The following is a 21,020-nucleotide window of genomic DNA, read 5'->3' on the forward strand; positions in this document are numbered from 1 at the left end:
ATTTAATCTGAATGACTTATTTGTTGTTACTTATATGCTTATGTATTAGTTGATTTATCTTTTTTGTTTTGTTTTCTTTTATTGGCACTCGGAGGCATATGGAGTTCCCCAGTCAGGGATCAGATGCCAGCTGCAGTTGTGACCTATGCTGTGGCTGTGGCAATACCAGATCCTTAACACATTGTAGTGGGCCAGGGATAGAACCTGCATCCCAGCGCTCCCAAAACGCTGCTGATTCCCTTGCGCCACAGCAGGAACTCCTGATTTATCTTTTTAATTAAGAATTTTACAATTTCAAACATTTCAAATGTGAGTGAAGTGTCTGAAAGCACATGAATGGGGTGGGGAGGGGGCTATAAGTTCCTGTGTCAGTTACAAAGAAGGCAATTTGGGGAGAACCTTCTCAAGCTGAGTCCTCCCAACTATCAATGAAGTTTATGTCAATGAAGTTTGTGTTTTAAGCCAGATCATTTTACGTGGTGTTAAATCCAAGAGTGTATGTCAGTACATCTCATAAGTTATACATTGGTTTTATATATGGCTTTCTGTATTTGTGTTATATTTAACAATTGCAGTTAAAAATAAGTATCTCGGGAGTTCCCGTCGTGGCGCAGTGGTTGGCGAATCCGACTGGGAACCATGGGGTTGCGGGTTCGGTCCCTGCCCTTGCTCGGTGGGTTGACGATCCGGCGTTGCCGTGAGCTGTGGTGTGGGTTGCAGACGCGGCTCGGATCCCGCGTTGCTGTGGCTCTGGCGTGGGCCGGTGGCTACAGCTCCGATTGGACCCCTAGCCTGGGAACCTCCATATGCCGCAGGAGCGGCCCAAGAAATAGCTAAAAAGACAAAAAATAAAAAATAAGTATCTCTTCTTTCAAAATTCACCCAACTTGTTCACTATTTCATAATGAAATGTGGCGCTGTCACTGGTAGGATCCAGGTGACCTGAAGTGGCTGGTCAGCTGCGAGGACCACCTGCCCGTAGCAGCCTCTGGGCTCAATGGAACCATCCAGTCTCTACAGGAGGACAAAAAAACTAACGACAATAACAGCAACAACGATATCAGTAATAATAACAATCACGGTAATAACAAATCCGAGAGAAACTCACATCCACCAAACAGTAGTGAGCACTACTAATCGCGTCCCTGCGGAGCCGCCACACAGGGGGACTGTTCGGGAAGCGGCCAAGGCGGCTCTCGTGGCACCCCTGACAGCCCCCTTTTGGGCTACAGCCGGCAGAGTGGGCGAGGCCTTGCAGGCGGGGCCCGAGGGAGGGGCGGAGCCTGGTGGGCGGGGCGGGGCGCCGAGCCCGCAGCAGAGGGAGGGGTCGGGGGGTGGGAGGGGGTGGACGGGCGGCTGGGCGGGGCGCACTCGGGCCTCGGCTCCTCAGGCGCAGCGCTCGCAGCTGCACGTCCCGCGCCGCCGGGCGCCTTGGCGGCCAGCGCTGTACGCGAGCAGAGGCAGCAGCCAGAAGAGGACCCGCGGGCGCCGAGGTAGGCGTGGGGCCGCCCGCGGAGCGACCTGGAACCCTCGCGCCCCGGGTCCGGCCCGCGGGCTGTGGTGAGGCCGAGGGGCGGCGCGCGGAGGCCCTGGCGGGCGGGGCAGAGGGGCGGGGACCGGCCTGGCTCAGGGGCTGGCGGGGCCGCGCGGCGCTGGTCAGGCTGGCGGAGCCGTGGAAGTCCGGGTTCTAGGCGGTGTGGGCGCCGCGGCACGCCCAGCTAGGTCCCGGGCCTTGGCAGCCCAGGAGGTGTGGAAACGGCTTTGCCCGGGGGCGCCCACGGAGGAGGGAAGGCGGGGGACGGCCTGGTCCCTCCCACTTTTGGGGCTCCGGGGCCAGTTCGCCTGTTCAGCCCTCGGGAACTTGTTAACAGGAAAGCTTGGCAGAGAAACAAATGCCAACGTTTTGGAAGAACTGAGAGTCACGTCGTTAGGCGCTGAGGCTTTATTTTCCTTCCCCGCCCCCTGCCCAACCTCGGCCCGACTTGGCCAAAGAAGGATGTGTCACCAGCTCGGGGCCTCGGGTGGGATCCCAGGCCTGGCAGGGAGCGAGAGTACCTGAAACAAAGGTAAACGGAGGCTACACGGACCCCGGCCCTGCCCCGTGGCTGCCGCTGGGCCGCCCAGGTGGGCCTCATTCCCCCGCCGACCCCGGCCGCCGCCTCCGACGGGCTTTCTCCTGGGGGACCTTTCGATGGAAACCAGCTGGCTAGTCTTGGAGTTGATGTTGCATCTGAACTGTGCTGTGCTCATATTATAACCAATCCTCTGACTCTGGTAAAGCTTAAGGAAATTGTATCCAGTTTTAGTGGTCAGTAAATGTAAGGGAGGATAAATTGCTCTTTGTAAATTATAAGGTATTTTCTTATTAGGAAATGGTCTGGAAACACGAAATAAAAATTCTCAAAATGTAAGCAGAAAAAAGAATGATTTGTAGAGCTTTCCAAAATCTGAGGAAGTGTTCCTTCTCCAATCACTTATGTACAAAATGTCGTTCAAACCTTCTGTGCCAGGCGTTTTTCTTTGTTCTTCATTAGTCTCAGGCCTCAGTTTCTTGAAAAGAGAGCACTCAGTCTGCGACCCTAAGAATGGCCATATTGGAGCAGCGTGTGTACTTCTAGCTCATAAGAGCATGCTTGTTTTGTAGTAAAGCACCGTATTCTCCCTTGGTAATACCATTTAAGATTATCCCAATTTCATTTCTTCTAGGAGTATCTATGACTTTTAGTAAAGCTGTTTTTAAAAAATCTGTAGATCACTTCTAAATTATACGTACAATTTATTCACATTTAATACATTCACAAATGTCTCTCCTGTCCTCTCTGGCGGAAGAACTTACAGCATGAGATACTTGTGGAAAAAACTTGGACCTTTTCTAAATCTGGGAGCTCAGAAATTGAGGACAGGGGAAAGAAAGTTAAAAATATATATATAGAAAGCTTTGGAGAACTCTTTACCAAGACCAACCTGGCTGTTGGTTTGAAAACAGTCTTATCCAGGAGTTCCCATCATGGCTCAGGGGAAACGAATCTGACTAGTATCCTTGAGGACGCAGGTTCAATCCCTGGCCTCACTCAGTGGGTTAAGGATCCTGCGTTGCTGTGAGCTGTGATATAGATCACAGTTGCAGCTCTGATCTGGCATTGCTGTGGCTGTGGTGTAAGCCAGTAGCTGTAGCTCCAATTCGATCCCTAGCCTGATCATCGAATATGGAGGCCTGGGAACCTCCATATGCCACGGTGCGGCCCTAAAAAGACAAAAAGAAAGAAAATAGCTTTATCCACAAGTAATCTGAACAGTAAGCAGTTTAAACATTAAGATTTATTTGTATTCATAAGTATTTGCATGTTTTAAAATGCAGCTAACATTCTGGAGAGTGAAAGGGCTATCTGAATTTATCTTAGCTTGAATTAATTTGGCCTTAATTCTTAGCTAAAACTATGGCCCTAAGAGGATGAAAGTTTTGTTTCAGCAAGAAGGGTGTAAAAGAGATGAGTAATACTGGAGTATGGAGTAGTTGATGGGGGTACCTTTTCAAACCATAACTTGCTTTTAATCTCTTCAGAGGCTTTACATTACAAACCTAGTCTACACAATATGGTCCCTGCCATCCTTCAACACACAGCTTAAAGCTTTACTTCCTCTCTGAAGCCTTTTTGACATTCTCCTCACCCCTTTCCCCCAAAAAAACCCACCTCCTGGAGTAGAATTGATCACTCATTTGGGTATGACCATCCTCTAAGTTAGAGGTATCATTGACATTTTGGACCAGCTAATTCTTGTTATGGAGGCTATCCTGTGCATTATAGGATGTTTAGCAGCATCCCTGACCTCTAGTTAATAGTTTCCAGTAATCTGGAGTTCCCGTCGTGGCGCAGTGGTTAACAAATCCGACTAGGAACCATGAGGTTGCGGGTTCGATCCCTGCCCTTGCTCAGTGGGTTAACGATCTGGCGTTGCCGTGAGCAGTGGTGTAGGTTGCAGACGCGGCTCGGATCCCGAGTTGCTGTGGCTCTGGCATAGGCTGGCAGCTACAGCTCCGATTAGACCCCTAGCCTGGGAAACTCCATATGCCGCGGGAGCGGCCCAAGAAATAGCAAAAAGACAAAAAAAAAAAAAAAAAAAAAAAAAAAAAGTTTCCAGTAATCCCACCCACCCCACAATACACAGTTGTGACAAACAGCTACACAACCTACACAGTTTTGACAATCAAAAATGCATCCAGACATTGCCATATGTGTCCTGGGAGGGCCAATATCACCCCCAGTTGAGAACAGTGGTTTTAAATGGACTGCTATCTTAACACTAATGACACTGCATTCTCATTTGTTCTGTGTCAGTTTTCTCTGCTAGGTTTGAGGGCAGGAGCAGTCATTCATTCATTTAACAGATATCTGAGAGAGGGCCTCCTTTGCCAGCCAGGTATTAATTGAAATCTGGAAATACAGCAGTAAATGCCACGATGTGGTGTCTGCATTCCTAGACCTTACAGTCTAAACAGTGACAGATACATACATGTATAGTTATACAGTGTCTCATCACAATTGTGATAGATTCTGGAAGAAGTACAGGGTGCTCTGAGTATATAAAACAGGGGTTTTTGACCTAGCTTAGAAACTAGGGAAAATTTCCTTGGGAAATAACTTTTAAGGTAAGATTGAGTCTAAAGAGTAAATAGAAGTTACAAGGCGAAGCTTAGGGGGACAGTGTTCCCAGGAGAAGGAACGGGACCTTTTCTGGGAACTCCAGCCAGTATGGTTAGAGGATGGAGAGTGATAGGGCCAGAAGATACAGTATCATTCTGGGAAAGTAGCTCAGGCTATGGTGAGCAGCACTTCTCAGTCCAGCCTGCTTATCAGAATTACAAGAGGAACTTAAAACAATACTAGTGCCTGGGCCATGCTCCAGGCCCATTAGGTCAGAAAGTCTGCAGTGGGTCCTACTCCCTTCCCCAGCTGCCACTTTCTCCATACCTTCTAAAGGGGTAACCACCATTACAAGTTTTGTGTTATCATTCTAGACATTTTCTATGGGCATTGAAGCAAATGCATATTCTTTCCTCCTGTTGTTTACACAGATGGTAGCATACTGTACACACTGTTTCTTGCTTTGTTCCCTTAACAATGTCTTTGAAATCTTTCCATTCCAATATATGGTTTCCTTACTCTTTTGAATGACTATATAGTATTCCATTGTACAGATAGACCACAGATTATTTAATCATTCCTCTGTTGAAAAACAGTTGTTTCCAATAATTTACCATAACAGTACTGAACGTATGCTAATTCACATGTATGTGGATATGTTTGTAGGATAAATTCCTAGAAGTGGAATTATCTGGTCAAATATGTATACACACATCTGTAAGTGTGGTTGTAAAAGAGTACTCTGCTCATACTGGAGAGAACGGCTTGGGAGGGAACAATAGTGAAGGTTGAAGACAACTGACTAACTAAGGTTACAATGTGATGTACAGTGAATTGTGTCCCCCTAAATTGCCTTTTGAAGCCCTAACCCTTGGTGTGATTATATTTGGATATAGAGTCTTTATGAGGTAATTAAGGTTAAATGAGGTCATAAGAGTGGGGCCCTAAACCGATAAAGTTGGTGGCCTTAGAAGAAGAGGAGGGAGGACAGGCCATGTGAACACATTGTGAGAAGGTAGCCATCTTCAAGCTAGGAAGAGAGTCCTTACCAGAAACCAATGGTGTCAGACCTTCATCTTGGACTTCTCCCCTCCAGAACTATAAGAGAATACATTTCTATTGTTTAAGCTACCCGGTCTATGGTATTTTATTACAGCGGCCTAAGCTGGCTAAAAGAGTCGACCCTCAGTATCCACTGGGGATTAGTTCCAGGACCCCCTTTGATACCAAAGTCCACAGATAGTCAAGTTCTTTATATAAAATGGCATAGTATGGTCATCCCTCCATATCTGCAGGTTCATATCCATGGATACAGAGGGGAAACTACACTGGAAAGGTAGAAAAGAGATGGGTACTAGGACGAAGGTGATAGCAGAGGAGATGGAGAGAAGTAGATGTATGCAGGGGATATATTTAGGAGGCATAATTGATAGGGTTTGATAATTGATGTGGTACAAGCAGTGAGAGAAATAAGTGCATAGGATGAAGCTCAGGCTTCTTGCTTGCCCAGCCAGGTGAATGGTGGAACTGGAGGACAGTGGAAAGAACAATGGTTTTGAGGTGGTTTAAATTACAGTTTACTCTAAGACTAGTTGAGGAGTTCCTGTCATGGCTCAGTGGTTAATGAATCTGACTAGGAACCATGAGGTTGCAGGTTCGATCCCTGGCCTCGCTTAGTGGGTTAAGGATCCGGTGTTGCTATGAGCTGTGGTGTAGGTTGCAGACGCGGCTCCGATCCACATTGCTGTGGCTGTAGTGTAGGCCAGTGGCTATAGCTCCGATTCGACCCCTAGCCTGGGAACCTCCATATGCCACAGGAGCGGCCCAAGAAATGGCAAAAAGACAAAAAAAAAAAAAAAAAGACTGGTTGAGAAGCAGAGAGGTCACATAAGCCTCTGATAATTCAAATCCAGAGCCCAGAAGAGTGGGCTGAACTGAGAATACAAATGTTTAGATGTAAATTGAAGGATGTAGATTGAATCAACCCAGAGCAGAGGTTGCACAGCCATAGCAGAATCTGGTTTACACATGTGTTTTGTTTTTTCACATACAATGGTTTTGTTGTTGTTTAATTTTGAGTGAGTTGCCAGTAACTTAAAATCCCAAGATTTCCCATGAAAATCCAGATTTGGGGCTTTTCTTTCAAAGTGAAAAGATGTAACACTACTGAGCTGGCTTTCCCATATGGGAACAGTTGATTGGAGTTATGTCACAGCTGATCCCAGCTGTTTTCTTGTTCGCCAGAGAGCCTACCACTCCCTAAAACTTATTCCTGCCAAGGTTTTTTTTTTTTTTTCCTTCTGACCCTGTAGGCATTAGAGTATGTGATCTGTGATGCTGCTGTAGGAAGAGAGTATGAAATAGTGATTCTCATTTTGACTACACACTGGAAACATTGAATGGTTACAAAGTACTGATGCTAGGGCCTACCCAGGAATTCCTGTTTCTGTTTACTTGGTCTGCATTTCACCCTGGGATGTTTAAAAGATCTTCAGGTGATACCACTGAGCAGTGGACGTTGAGAACCACTGATAGAGATTGAGAAGAGGGCTCAGGCCCAGCATTTCAAAGTTGGATAGAGGAAAGTAGCCCCAGGAAAGGGATGAGAAGTGGCCAGAGAGGTACAATGGAATGGTACCTTGCTGGCAGTTAAGGTATGCAGGCTTAACCCAATACACCTGAAGATGTTTCTAATTAGATGAGAGGCACTGTTTTGTCTTGCAGGTATATTTACTATTCATTTTGCATGTATGCATATATGCAGTTCACTACTCCATAGAGTTATGTACACAAAACACAGGTATGCTTTACATAATAGGCCATTTAAAGAATTTTCAGGAGTAATTTAAACTATATTTTTGTCTTATAAGCTTACTTTAACTCCAGTTTAAGATGTGTCATAAAAGGCAAAGGAAGAGAGTATTTTAAAAACAGCAGTTAACAAGTAAAGAGGTAGACCAAAAATGATGTGTTGAATTTAGCAAGATGGAGTCTTTGACCTCCGCAAGAACCCTTTGAGACTGAAAGAGGCAGAAACCGTATTGAAGTGAGTAGCAAGTAAGAAAATGGAAATGGTGAATGTTGGAAAAATCTCTCGAGAAGTTTACCCAAAAGTGGAGTAATGAGGAAGGGCCAGGTGTCTTATATGTCTCTAAGGTAGGTGCTCCGTTTGTGTTGGTTACCCAGATGCTTCCCTTAACCTTTCAGGGAGGTGTCTGTGTGGTTCCTGATTACCTGTCTACTTCATTTCAGAGAGGTCTTACTTACATTTGTTTTGGATACTTTGTGCCTTTCACTAAGGAGATATTTTGCATGGACCCTGAGACAGATTGGTGATTAGGCCCTGGTCTCTTTCTTATCCGGAAGCCATAGAGCTCCTAAAGGCCAGCAGGACTCCAGTGTCCCTGACATCACTTCCCATTGAACTGATGAACAAAGCCCAGATTGTTGGTATATTGAAAATGGAATACTTAGCTATGTCAGGAAATATGTATCGAGCTGTCAGATTCCTAGGAATAGTTTTTGCAGCTGTATTTTTTCCAATTAATTTGATGGTGCAATTTGGTTTTCCAGTTGCATGCATGTAAAATCTCTCATACTCTGAAGTCTTCATCATTGTCAGTGATTAAAGGGTATTGATATAAATTGGAGGAGTAGACCCTCATTGAACTCAAAGAGAAGAAGAAAACACCAAACTTTGGTTCCTAAAAGGTTGTATGAATGCTGTTACCTTGAGGACTTCAGGTTAGAGTGACTCTCTAGAGTGGATTGTCATGCTGATGTTCACTGCTGGTCTGTCTTTTACCCATCTCTGCCTCATTGGCAGCTTTAATCTGGCACAGGAGGGCTTCAGGGTCAGTTTTGCACTTCATGCTTCTAAGAGTTGTGATCTACCAGCTGAAGAGAAACCATAGGAGTTGGAAAATGCCAAGGATTATTAGTGAGGTGGATGATGATTAACTTCTAAAGGATGACTTTGTGATATGAATAGCAGACCTTGGCCTAAGAAGGTTTGTACTGGGAGTCTCTGGTAAGGAAAAATGTTTAGAAACGTGTATGTGCTTGGCCAAATGTGGGAATTATTTTATCACAAATATAATTAGGTACTATGCCTGGATGGTGGTAGATGGAGGAAAAAGTTCACTACCAAGTTTGTCTAGAGCTCCTTTGGTTTGTAACGGAGACAGAATGGTTGAGTGGATAGAAGACTTAAGAGTTCTTAGGTGCGAGCCTTGGTCTGTCAAATGTGAGCTGTGTGATTTATTTACTTTTTATTGAGTTAAAAGTCACATAACATAAAATTAACCATTTTAATCATTTTAAAATGTTCAATTCAGTGTGCAATACATTCACATTGCTGTGCAGTCATCTAATTCCAGAATATTTTTATCACCCCAAAAGGAAACTTTGTAGCCATTAAGCTGTCATTCCCCATTCCTCTCTTCCTATTTCCTAGAAATCACTGATTTGCTTTCTTTCTCTATGGAGTGATCAATTCTGGACATTTCGTATAAATCACAAAATATGTGACTTTTTATGTTTGGCTTCTTTTAGCATCATGTTTACAGGGTTCATTTATAGCATGTGTTCCTTTATGTAAACAATATTAATTCCTTTCTATGATTGGGTAATAATTCCATTGAATGGATATACCACATTTTATTTATCTGTTTATAAGTTGATGGACATTTCAGCTGTTTGTACCTTTTGGCTATTGTAATAGTGCTACTATGAGCATTTTTGTACAAGTTTTTGCTTGAGTACCTGTTTCAGTTCTTTTGTGTGTATACCTAGGATTGGAATTGCTGGGTCATTTGGTAATTCTATATTTAACTTTTTGAGGAACCACCAAAACTGTTTTCCACAGCAGCTGCACCATTTTACATTTCCACTATCAATGTTCAAAAGTTCCAGTTTCCTTGCCAACATCTGTTACTTTCTGGTTTTGTTTTGGTTTTGATTATAGCCATCCTAGTGGAAGTGAAGTGGTAGCTCATGGTTTTGGTTTGCATTTTCCTAATGATTAATGATGTTGTACAATTTTATTTATTTATTTATTTTTTGTCTTTTTTTTTTTTTTGCTATTTCTTGGGCTGCTCCCGCAGCATATGGAGGTTCCCAGGCTAGGGGTTGAATCGGAGCTGTAGCCACCGGCCTACGCCAGAGCCACAGCAACGCAGGATCTGAGCCACATCTGCAACCTACACCACAGCTCATGGCAACGCCGGATCGTTAACCCACTGAGCAAGGGCAGGGACCGAACCCACAACCTCATGGTTCCTAGTTGGATTCGTTAACCACTGCGCCATGATGGGAACTCCTGATGTTGTACAATTTTAATGTACTTGTTGGACACTTGTATATCTTCTTTGGAGACTTCTTTGAACTTCTGTTCAAGTTTTTTGCCCATTTTTAAATTGGGCTGTTTGCCTTTTTGTTGTTGAGTAGTTAAGAGTTCCTTATATATTTTGGATACATGATCCTTGTTAGATATATGATCCTTAAGCAATGACCAAAAGTCTTCCATTCTAGTGCATAGTGAATCACGATGTACCTAGAGGGCTGGGATTCGTGTTCTACCCCTGGATACAAAGTCACAGGGTCCCAGGTGCAAGAGGTAGTTGGAGAGATTGTACCTATCCAGAATTGAAAATATTTTCTTGTAGATCATGTATTTATCAAATTCTGTTGCTATTTCTCTTAAATTTAGGGAATAGCTATACTAGGTGTGTTAGGCATAGTTTTCAAAACTGAAGAGTTTGGAGGCATTGAAGGAGAATGAAGGCATTTCTTTTTTATTGGATCAAGAATTCTTACAATTCACTGTATCAGCTTTTAAACTTCTAGAACTATTTCCTAATTCAATGGCTAGTGATCTCAGTTCAATCAGCAAATTTATTGAGTTAGCGCTATGTGCCAAGCACTGTACCAGATACTACAGAGATAGTGCCTTATAGTATAAGACCAAACTCTTTTCACCCTACACCCACCTCCAGACCTGTTCTTCTCTATTAGCTACCTCACTGAATCTAGTTCCTTCCCACCAGGCTCTCTTGAGTCTGTGCTCATCAGGCCTTTACCCTTCACATTGCTAACTCCAGTGTTTTCGGTCTTTCTTACTTGACCTTTCAATAGCATTTTGCACAAGTTGATTTATTCCTTGTTCTTTGACATACTTTCTTCACTTAGCTTCCAGAACATTCTTTGGATTTCCTCCCATCTTACTGGTAGTTCTCAGTCTTTTTGCTAGTTCCTCATCATCTTCCTGACTTCTGAAAGATTGAGCACTGCTTACTCCTCAAACCTCTACTCTTCCTTATCAATTCTATTTCCTTGCCCTGTCACCCAGTCCTACGACCTTAAATACCATCTATACACCAACTACTACCACCAATGACCGCCAAATTTTTTCTCCAAGTTAGACCTCTCCTCTGAATCTCATACTCTGATATCAAACTATACCTACTTGAGACCTCTCCATCTGGATATCTAACAGACATCTCAAAACTGAACTTCTGATCTTCCTTTTTATTTTACTTATTTATTTTTTATCTTTTTGCCATTTCTTGGGCTGCTCCCGTGGCATGTGGAGGTTCCCAGGCTAGGAGTCTAATCAGAGCTGTAGCTGCCAGCCTACTCCAGAGCCACAGCAACGCAGGATCCGAGCTGCATCTGCAACCTACACCACAGCTCACAGCAATGCTGGATCATCAACCCACTGAGCAAGGGCAGGGATCGAACCCGCAACCTCATGGTTTCTAGTTGGATTCATTAACCACTGTGCCATGACGGGAACTCCTGATCTTCCCTTTTAAAACCCACTCTTGGAGTTCCCGTCGTGGCGCAGTGGTTAACGAATCTGACTAGGAACCATGAGGTTGCGGGTTCGGTCCCTGCCCTTGCTCAGTGGGTTAACGATCTGGTGTTGCTGTGAGCTGTGGTGTAGGATGCAGACGCGGCTCAGATCCTGCGTTGCTGTGGCTCTGGCATAGGCTGGTGGCTACAGCTCCGATTGGACCCCTAGCCTGGGAACCTCCATATGCTGCGGGAGCGGCCCAAGAAATGCCAAAAAGACCAAAAAAAAAAAAAAAAAAAAAACCCACTCTTTCCACAGCTTGTCTCATCTCAGTAAAGAAGCTCTGTTTTCAGTAGCCCAGGCCCAAAAACTCAGCATCATCTTTGCTGTCTTCTTTCTCTTTTATCCCACAATATCTATCAGCAAACAATTGTTGTTTCTCCCTTCCAAATGTATGTAGAATTCGTCCTATCCCACTAGCCCTACGCTTCCACCTTGTGCAAACCACCAGTATATACCACCTGGATTATTGTCATAGCCTCTTTTTCGTGCTTCTGTACTTGCTCTCCAAGAGCCTGTTCTGTAGGCGGACCCTTTTAAAATAAGTTCTCAGCTCAGACACTTAGCTAAGGCCCTGCATGATCTAACGCCACCTTTATCTCTCTGACCTCATCTCCTACTACTCTCCCCTGTGCTTACTTTGTCCCAGTCTCAAATGGTACTTTGTTATTCCTCCAACAAAGCAGCTGCGTCCCTGCCTCACCACCTTTGTTTTCCCCTAATATCTACAAAGCTCCCTCCTTCATCTTCCTTAGGTCTTTGTGAAAGTTCATTTTCTCAGCACTCCCTTCCCTTTCAAACTCTTCTTCCCAGAGCACCCAACAGTCTGCATATTCTTCCCATTTCCCTAAGATGGAGCACTGAGGCTGTTTCTCTCCCCCTGTTTGTTTTATTCTTCTTTAAGTTTTCATTTGAACTGAGTCCCTCCAATTAAAAAGAAAAAAGTAGTTTGAAAACTGCTTATCTGTGAGGTTAGAAATAAAAAACATAGATTAACGTCTGTGAATGGGTGTGTTGGTAAGGACTTAGAAATCATAGCAAAGCAAACTGAGTCCTTCCATTTTGTGATCACAGGTGTATTCCCTCACAGCTTTGGTGATGGAGCCCTGGAATGCCCCGTTGTTGTGAGTACTGATGAGCACAGCACTCCTACCAGTGCCAAGCCCCCTTCAAGCACTGTGGCTCAGGTGTCAGCATTTTGTCTTCTCTCAGCATGGTACATCTTAGCAGTCTTAGCATTATCCTGGCTTTCTAGTTGGGACCTCTTTCCCATGGCAGGCCCTGCTCAGTGAGTGAAAGTTCACTCAGTGCTGGCAGCAGTCTTGGAATCCACGTATTAAAGGTGGTTAAACTGGGTTACTTTGCTGTACAGCAGAAATTGACAGAGCATTGTAAATCAGCTATAATAAAAAAATTTTTTTAAATAAAAAAAGGTAGTTAAGAGTTTTGCATAATGAAGAGAGTATGGTGATTCTACTATAAAATGTCTCAGACCCTAAAGGGCAGCAGGTATTGTCCAGTGAGAGTCTCTCTGAACAGCAAGCTTGGAGACTTTATCTGGGTCATTGTTTCTCATTCTGCCTGCAGGCCTTCCGGAGGGCCTCCTGCAGGATCACGTTTTTTAAGTCTGAAATGGTATCTGTTTTGATTCGTCATTTTAAAAAACAATATAGGAGTTCCTGTTGTGGCGCAGCGGAAATGAATCCGACTAGGAACCATGAGGTTGCAGGTTCGATCCCTGGCCTCGCTCAGTGGGTTAAGGATCCAGCGTTGCCTTGAGCTGTGGTGTAGGTCGAAGACCCAGCTCTGATCTGATATGGCTGTGGCATAGACCAGCAGCTGTAGCTCCAATTAGACCACTAGCCTGGAAACCTCCATGTGCTGCAGGTGCGGCCCTCAAAAAGACAAAAATAAATAAATAAACAAACAATATGTTATTTCTAATGAATTTTTTTTTTTTTTTTTTTGTCTTTTTGCCATTTCTTGGGCCGCTTCCGTGGCATATGGAGGTTCCCAGGTTAGGGGTCGAATTGGAGCTGTAGCTGCCAGCCTACACCAGAGCCACAGCAACGCAGGATCTGAGCCGCGTCTGCAACCTACACCACAGCTCACAGCAACGCCGGATCGTTAACCCACTGAGCAAGGGCAGGGACCGAACCCGCAACCTCATGGTTCCTAGTGGGATTTGTTAACCACTGAGCCACGATGGGAACTCCTCTAATGAATTTTTAACCAAACAAGCATTATATAAATATGTGCTTGCCTCTACTCTCTTCCTAGATGAGCTAATTTCCTAGATGACAAATAAGTAGATAAATAAAATAATGTAATATCAGATAGTGGCAATAGGGCCATGAAGAAAATTAAGTAGTACTATTCCCCTAATGATCAGCACTTGGATTGTTTCCAGTTTTTCCTTTTTTAAACATTACTGCAATGAACATCCTTGTACTTATGCAAATGTGTGAATGTTTATACTGTATAGATTCTCAAGGATGGAATTACTGGGTAATAAAATTGTATCATCAGAATTTTAATAGATAATTCCAAATTGGTCCCCAAGGTGCCTATACTAATATTATGTATCCATATAATATGTAATATAATTAAAAGCAGTAATGTGTTTTTAAATATTTTAGTTTTAGCTACACTAAGAATGTAGACTACGTTCTCTTTCTTAAAAAATTTAACAAAGGTTAAAAATCCTCATGCCTTAACCAACTTGCAAGTTTTTACTTCTCAAAAGTTTTAAAATTCCTCTCTTTTATTTATTTATTTATTTATTTTGGTCTTTTTGCCCTTTCCAGGCCCACTCCTGTGGCATATGGAGGTTCCCAGGCTAGGGATCTAATCAGAGCTGCAGCCGCCGGCCTACACCACAGCAACATCGGATCCTTAACCCACTGAGCAAGGCCAGGGATGGAACCCGCAACCTCATGGTTCCTAGTTGGATTTGTTAACCACTGAGCCACGACGGGAACTCCCCTCTCTCCTTATTTTAATTTTTATTTCCCTGTAATTGAGTATCTTTTGTCAAGATTTTGACCATTTTGATTTCCTTTTTTTTTTTTTTTTGATTGCATGGCAAAGACTGCTCGTTACCTCCTATGATCCATTCTCCCTTCATCTTTAGTAATAGGAACCCCAGCTTTTAGCCAAGTCTATTGCTATCCATCCAGAAGACTATATTCCTTGGCCTCCTTGGAGCTAAGTAGAACCATGTTTAAGTTTTAGCTAATGGTATATAGGCAGAAGGTTTTGGTGTGACTTTCTGAAGTCTTCTTCATGGGAGAAGACGCTTGCACACCTGTCCTGTGTATTGGAAAACAGATGTAATGACTGGAGTTCCTATAGCTATCCTAGACCATGATGACCATGGTAGTAGCTCAGTGAACCAGAAAGTCTGGGTCTCTGAGCATTTGGTAGAGCCTTCAACTTCTTTTGCATAAGAGAAAAATTTAACTTCTGTTTTAAGCACTCTTATTTTGGGGGGGGGGTTCTGTTATATGCTCCATAGCAAATACTTCTTATAGAAATTCTTTGGATTCTAGATACTCTTTCTTTATTCATGAAAATAGTATATTTTCCTCCAGTCTGTTGGAGTTCTCCTCCATTGTTAGTAACAGCTTTCAATTTTGATGTCATACTTACCTGTCTTTGCTTTTATGGCTTTTACTGAGTTCTTTTTTATTGAAGTATAATTGATTTATTGCTGTTAATTTCTGCTGCACAGCAAAGAGATTCAGTTAATATAGATGTATACGTGTGTGTGTGTACCTACATTCTTTTTTTTTTTTTTTTTTTTTTTGTCTTTTTAGGGCCACGCCTGCAACATATAGAGGTTCCCAGGCTAGGGGTTGAGTCGGAAGTATAGCCACTGGCCTGCACCACAGCCATAGCAACTTGAGATCCTATCCACTTCTGTGATCTACACAACAGCTCATGGCAATGCTGGCTCCTTAACCTGCTGAGAGAGGCCAGGGATCGAACCTGTGTCTTCCTGGATGCTAGTCAGATTTGTTTCCACTGAGCCATGACGGAAGCTCCCATACATTCTTCTCTTAATATTCTTTTTCATTGTGTAATATAACTAAAAGCAGTAATGTGTTTTTAAATAAAATATTTTAGTTACTTTTAGCTACTCTAGGAATGTAGAGTACACTCCCTCTCCAACATTTGTTATTTGTAGACTTAATGATAGCCATTCTGACTAGTGTGAAGTGGTACTCCGCTGTAGTTTTGATTTGCATTTTCTCTAATAATTAGCAGTGTTGAGCATCTTGTCATGTGCCTATAGGCCATCTGTAAGTCTGCTTTAGAGAAATGTCTTTTTAGGTCTTCTGCCCATTTTTCAATTAGATTGTTTATATATATATATATATATATATATATATATATATACACACACACACACACACACATATTTTTATATATATAGCTGTATGAGATGTTTGTATATTTTGGAGATTAATCCTTTATCAGTAGCTCCATATGCAAATATTTTATCACATTCTGCGGGTTGTCTTTTCATATGTTTACGCTTTGTTTTGCTGTGCAAAAACTTGTAAGTTTGATTAGGTTCCATTTGTTTATTTTTGGTTTATTACTGATTTTTTTTGCTAACTTTTTAATGGATATTTTTCCTGCCCTGAAAATATAAACATAGAATCTTACATTATCTTATACTTTTATATAAAATTTAAGTCTTAGAGTTCCTGCTATGACACAGTGGGTTAAGGATCTGGCATTGTCACTATAGCAGCTCAGGTTGCTGCTGTGGCATGGGTTCTGTCCCTGGCCCATGAATTTCCACATGCCACAGATGTATCCACAAAAATTTGTCTTTAATTCATCTGGAATTTATTTTTGTGAATAGTGTAAGGAAGGAATCTTGTTCAGTTGGCTGTCCATTTCAATAACAGTTTTATAATAAGTGGCATGTCACATTATCAGTTAATAAATTCTTACATATGTATAGGTTGGTTTTAGGACTCTAGTTCCATTGATCTTTACTTCTGTGCCATTAATAACACTTTTAACTACTATAGCTTAAAGTATAGTATTTAATATAAAGTTTAGTATAGTATTACTATACTATAATATATTGTGATTTTTTGATAGACAAGGGCTTTTTTGTTCTTTTTAAAAATTAAATATTAAAAGCTATAGCACAATATTTATAAAATGTATGTAAGGTATAAAGCATAGCAGTGAACACTTGTTACCCACTGCTCAGTTTAAGATAAAAATACTACAACTACTTTGTCTTTGTCCCCCTCACCCCAGGTTCTCTTGACTCATCTCTCACATTTTCTCTTCCATGTGAAATTTTATTTTATTTTATTTTATTTTATTTTATTTTATTTTAGTGTCTTTTCTAGGGAGGTTCCCAGGCTAGGGGTCTATTTGGAGCTGTAGCCACCAGCCTACACCAGAGCCACAGCAATGCAGGATCTGAGCCGCATCTGCAACCTACACCACAGCTCATGGCAACGCCAGATCCTTAAGCCACTGAGTGAGGCCAAGGATCAAACCCGCAACCTCATGGTTCCTAGTCTAATTTGTTAACCACTGGGCCACGATGGGAACTCCTATGTGAAATTTTAGAATTAGCTTATATAAATTGACCTCAGAATCAATTCAAATAATTAAGGCATTAATAGCTTTTGTATCAATAATTACTTTTTGGAAATTAATAAACTGATTTTTAAAATGTTTTTCCCATTAAAAAAAAAAAGCAATGGGTTGTTTCCATCTCTTGGCTGTTATAAATAAAGCTTCAATGAACATAAGAGTGCAAATATCTTTTCAAGTTAGTGTTTGTCCTTCCGATAAATACCCAGAAGTAGAATTGCTAGATCATATGGTAGTTTTATTTTTAATATTCTGAGGAACCTCAGTATTGTTTTACATAGTGGCTCTATCAATTCACTTTCCCACAAACAGTGCACAAGGGTTCCCTTTTCTTTATATCCTGGCCAGTGCTCAATATTTGTGTCTTCTTGATAATAGCCATTCTAACAGGTGTGAAGCAAATAGCTCATTGTGGTTTTGATTTATATTCCTCTGACGATGAGCAACGCTGAGCACCTTTTCGTGTACCTATTGGCCATTTGTATATCCCAATTGGAATATCTTTCCATTATTTGTGTCTTCTTCAATTTCTTTCATCAGTGTCTTATAGTATTTCAGTGTACCCATCTTTTGCCTTCTTGGTAAAATTTATTCCTAGGTATTTTATTCTTTTTAATACAAGTATAAATGAGATTATTTTCTTAATTTCTCTTTATTATAGTTCATTATTAGCATATAAAATTTTTGTATATTGATTTTTTATCCTGTGACTTTTCTGCATTTGTTTATTAGTTCTAACAGTTTTTTGGTAGAGTCTTTGGGATTTTCTATATACAATACCATGTTATCTGTAAATAGAGTTTTATTTATTCCTTTCTGACTTGGATAACTTTATTTCTTTTCTTCCTAATTTCTCTGGCTAGAAATTTGAGTATTATGTTGAATAATATATCTTTGTCTTGTTCCCAATCTTAGGGGAAGAGCTTTCAACTTTTCACTGTTGAGTCTCATGTTAGCTCCAGGCTTGTGACATATGGCCTCGCTCACGTTGAGAGACATTTCCTCTATTCCCAGTTTGTTGAAAGTTTTTAATCATAAATGGATTGTGAATTTTTTCAAATATTTTTTCTGCATCTATTGAGATGATCATATGTTTTTTATCCTTCATTTTGTTAATGTGGTGTGTCACATTGATTGATTTGTGAGTGTTAAACCATCCTTACATCCCTGAAATAGATCCACTTGACCATAGTGTATGATTCTTTTACTGTATTGTTGATTCTCTTTGCAACTATTTTGTTGCGAATTTTCACTTCATCCTTGTTCATCAAGGATATTGGCCTGTAATTTTATTTTCTTACAGTGTCCTTGTTTGGTTGAATTAAGGATAATGCTGGCTTCATAAAATGAATTTGGAAGTATTCCTTCCTCTTCTATTTTTTAGAAGAGTTTAAAGAAGGATCTACTGTTTTTAAGTGTAAGTTGTAAGTATAGCTTAGTTTGTACTCATAATGAACTGTTGGTTAAAGATGGAACATGTTTAAAACACATGTAAAAATATAAATTAGGAGCATGAAAAATGATAATTCTGCAAAATTATTTCAAGATGCTCTTTATGAAATACATAAGTCGCATTCATCTGATCAGAATTTTATGAAACATCAATACTTAAAACCTGTTTCTAATACTTAAAAACCTGCATGATTAAAGGAAGCTGGGTGAAGGGCATAAGGGACTTCTCTGTGTTCTCTTTGCACTTCTTCTAGAAATCTATAATTATTTCAAAATAAGATTCTTTAATCATTTTATTTTTTAATCATTTTAAATATAAAAAAAGCATTAGCCAGGCATGCCTTAGGTTTAAAGTCATATGTGTCTTCATACACGCATATGATTGGCATTTGCTATTTACTATTCTTAAAGCTGCTCTAGAGAAAATCATTTCAGATTTATTCACCAAATAGCAAGGTAAAAAGATACTATATTGAATATTATGAAACATAGAAGGGATATAATCAAATTAAGATGCTTTCATTTCTAAAATGGATTGTCAATTAAAAGACTCAGTGTGGTATTAAATAAGGAAGACGTTTGTTCTTAAAAGAATTCATTTTCAACTTACTATACAGCTAGTGTCTATGGACAGCTAGATGGTTATTTTAGTCGGTAGTGCTCTGTTTAGGTACTTAACAGTCTGAAAAGGAAAGATTTAAACACTTGAAAATATGAAAAAGAAAAACATAGGATTATACTAACCAATTGGCTTTTTGTTTATTAGTTAAAAAGATCTACATTTTATTTGTTGGCTGAGAACTTCTCTCAAAGAGCAAGCATGAAACCATTTCTCCTACCTTGATAGGTTAAAAAAACTGAACCTCTGAATTTTCAAAATAAGCAGTTGATTTTTATAAACTCAAAATAGAAGAATTCTAAGTATCAGATTTTTAAAGCTTGTTTATTTTGGATGCTATAACAAATTAAATGTCAGCCTGCGTTTCAAGGTACATTTGTGCCAAGTCCAACTTTTAACTAAACGCATTTGGTTGTAAATCCATCTTTTATTTTTTTTGACAAGTTTATTTGACAACATGTAATTTTCTTTACATGATATAATAGTTCATCTCCTGTGAGTAAAAGTCAAAATTATCCTTAAATATATGCAGTATAATTAAAGACTTTGCTATATGAACTTTATAATAAAGCTTTAATAATATGCTAATTTAAGATGAAACTTTTTATTTAAAATTGCTTTATTTTGTGTCATACAAGCATTTTTTAAATAGCTTTTTAAAGAGCTTTTTAAATTTGCAGTATTACATTTTAAAACATTCATTAGTCAAAAAAGGTTGGAAACACTGATCTGCATTATAGGCCTGATCACTGAGATTGCACTGATTGTTGTCAGATTGGGCCTGGATCCATGGCCAGCCTGGAAAAGACATGTACTATCATGAGAGTATAGGGACAGGATGGGTCATGGGATGGGGCCCACTTTCAAAAGGGTAATAATTTCCTCCTTTTAATCCATGTTTTTGCTTTGGTCTTAAAATTGGGCAGATGGACACATGTTGCTCAACTGCCCCGTTATAATCAAAGATTAGAATGTCCAGAAGATTCTAGGCTGCTAAAAAAAAATACACACACAAAAAAAAACATAAGTATCTATTACACAAGATTTTTGGCTACAGATTGAATGAAGAATAATCAAGAGAGGGAAGGCAGTAGAGTATTATGAAAGCAAGAGGTGAAAGGAAAGGTGAGAGAATATCAATGAAAGTGTATGTTTGCATGTCATAGGAAATGATTGGCTTTAAGGAACAAATATCAACTTAAAGACATACAGATGAAAATGTTATTTATAGTAAAAATACACATGGAGCACATCAGTTCACTGTGATTTTATTAAGTATGACCAGCCATCATAGAAATTGAATGTGCTTCTCCCTCTTTCTCTCTGTATTTTATCAGCTCTGTTTTCTTAATGCTAGCTTCTCCTGCTACATAACTCATTGTGGATGCCTGAAACAGTGGGCTCAGCCATCAGATCTGTAGGACTTTAAGACCCAGAGCTCCATCTCAGCTAATCAACAGTATTTCAGTGTTTCAGTTCCAAGTCCCCAGGCCTGAAAACATGATCAGCCTACCTTGAGTCACTGTGTCACCTAAGCTTGACCAGGGATTAGAAGGCATGTGACTCATAAAGTTGTCCCACCTAGCCTGTGGATAAGGCAGGTCTCTAAAAAATAGGGACATCTTTTGTTCAGTACATAGGAGAGAAAACTTGTTTGAAAAGGAATTGATTGGTGCCCTATGCTCTGGGGAGGTTGGGGGAAGAGGATTATAAAATATGTGTACACACACACACACACACACACACACAGAAAGAATGTAATAGTCTCCTAAGTGTAATCTTCCTAGGAAGATTATGTCAGTTTACAACATGAACC

The 21,020-nt window shown here is 40.7% G+C and overlaps 1 protein-coding gene across 3 annotated transcripts in view; it reads left to right on the top strand.

The window, feature by feature from the left end:
• Positions 1-1,364: 1,364 nt before the first annotated feature.
• PPP2R3A (protein phosphatase 2 regulatory subunit B''alpha) overlaps positions 1,365-21,020 on the top strand; it is a 200,844-nt gene continuing 181,188 nt past the window's right edge. For 2 of the 3 annotated variants that reach the window (XR_014823976.1, XM_021069482.2), the window contains exon 1: positions 1,365-1,493. The gene's annotated coding sequence lies outside the window, so the exon portion shown is untranslated. Of the gene's footprint in view, positions 1,494-1,613; positions 2,067-21,020 lie in introns of those variants that run through there. The other variant, XM_021069483.2, reaches the window with a different exon arrangement.

This window comes from Sus scrofa, chromosome 13 (assembly GCF_054392235.1).
Source record: "Sus scrofa isolate SSC_HxYL_T2T_F1_AM1 chromosome 13, Sscrofa_HxYL_maternal_Yorkshire_Landrace_v2.0, whole genome shotgun sequence".
Taxonomy (NCBI): Eukaryota; Metazoa; Chordata; class Mammalia; order Artiodactyla; family Suidae; genus Sus; species Sus scrofa.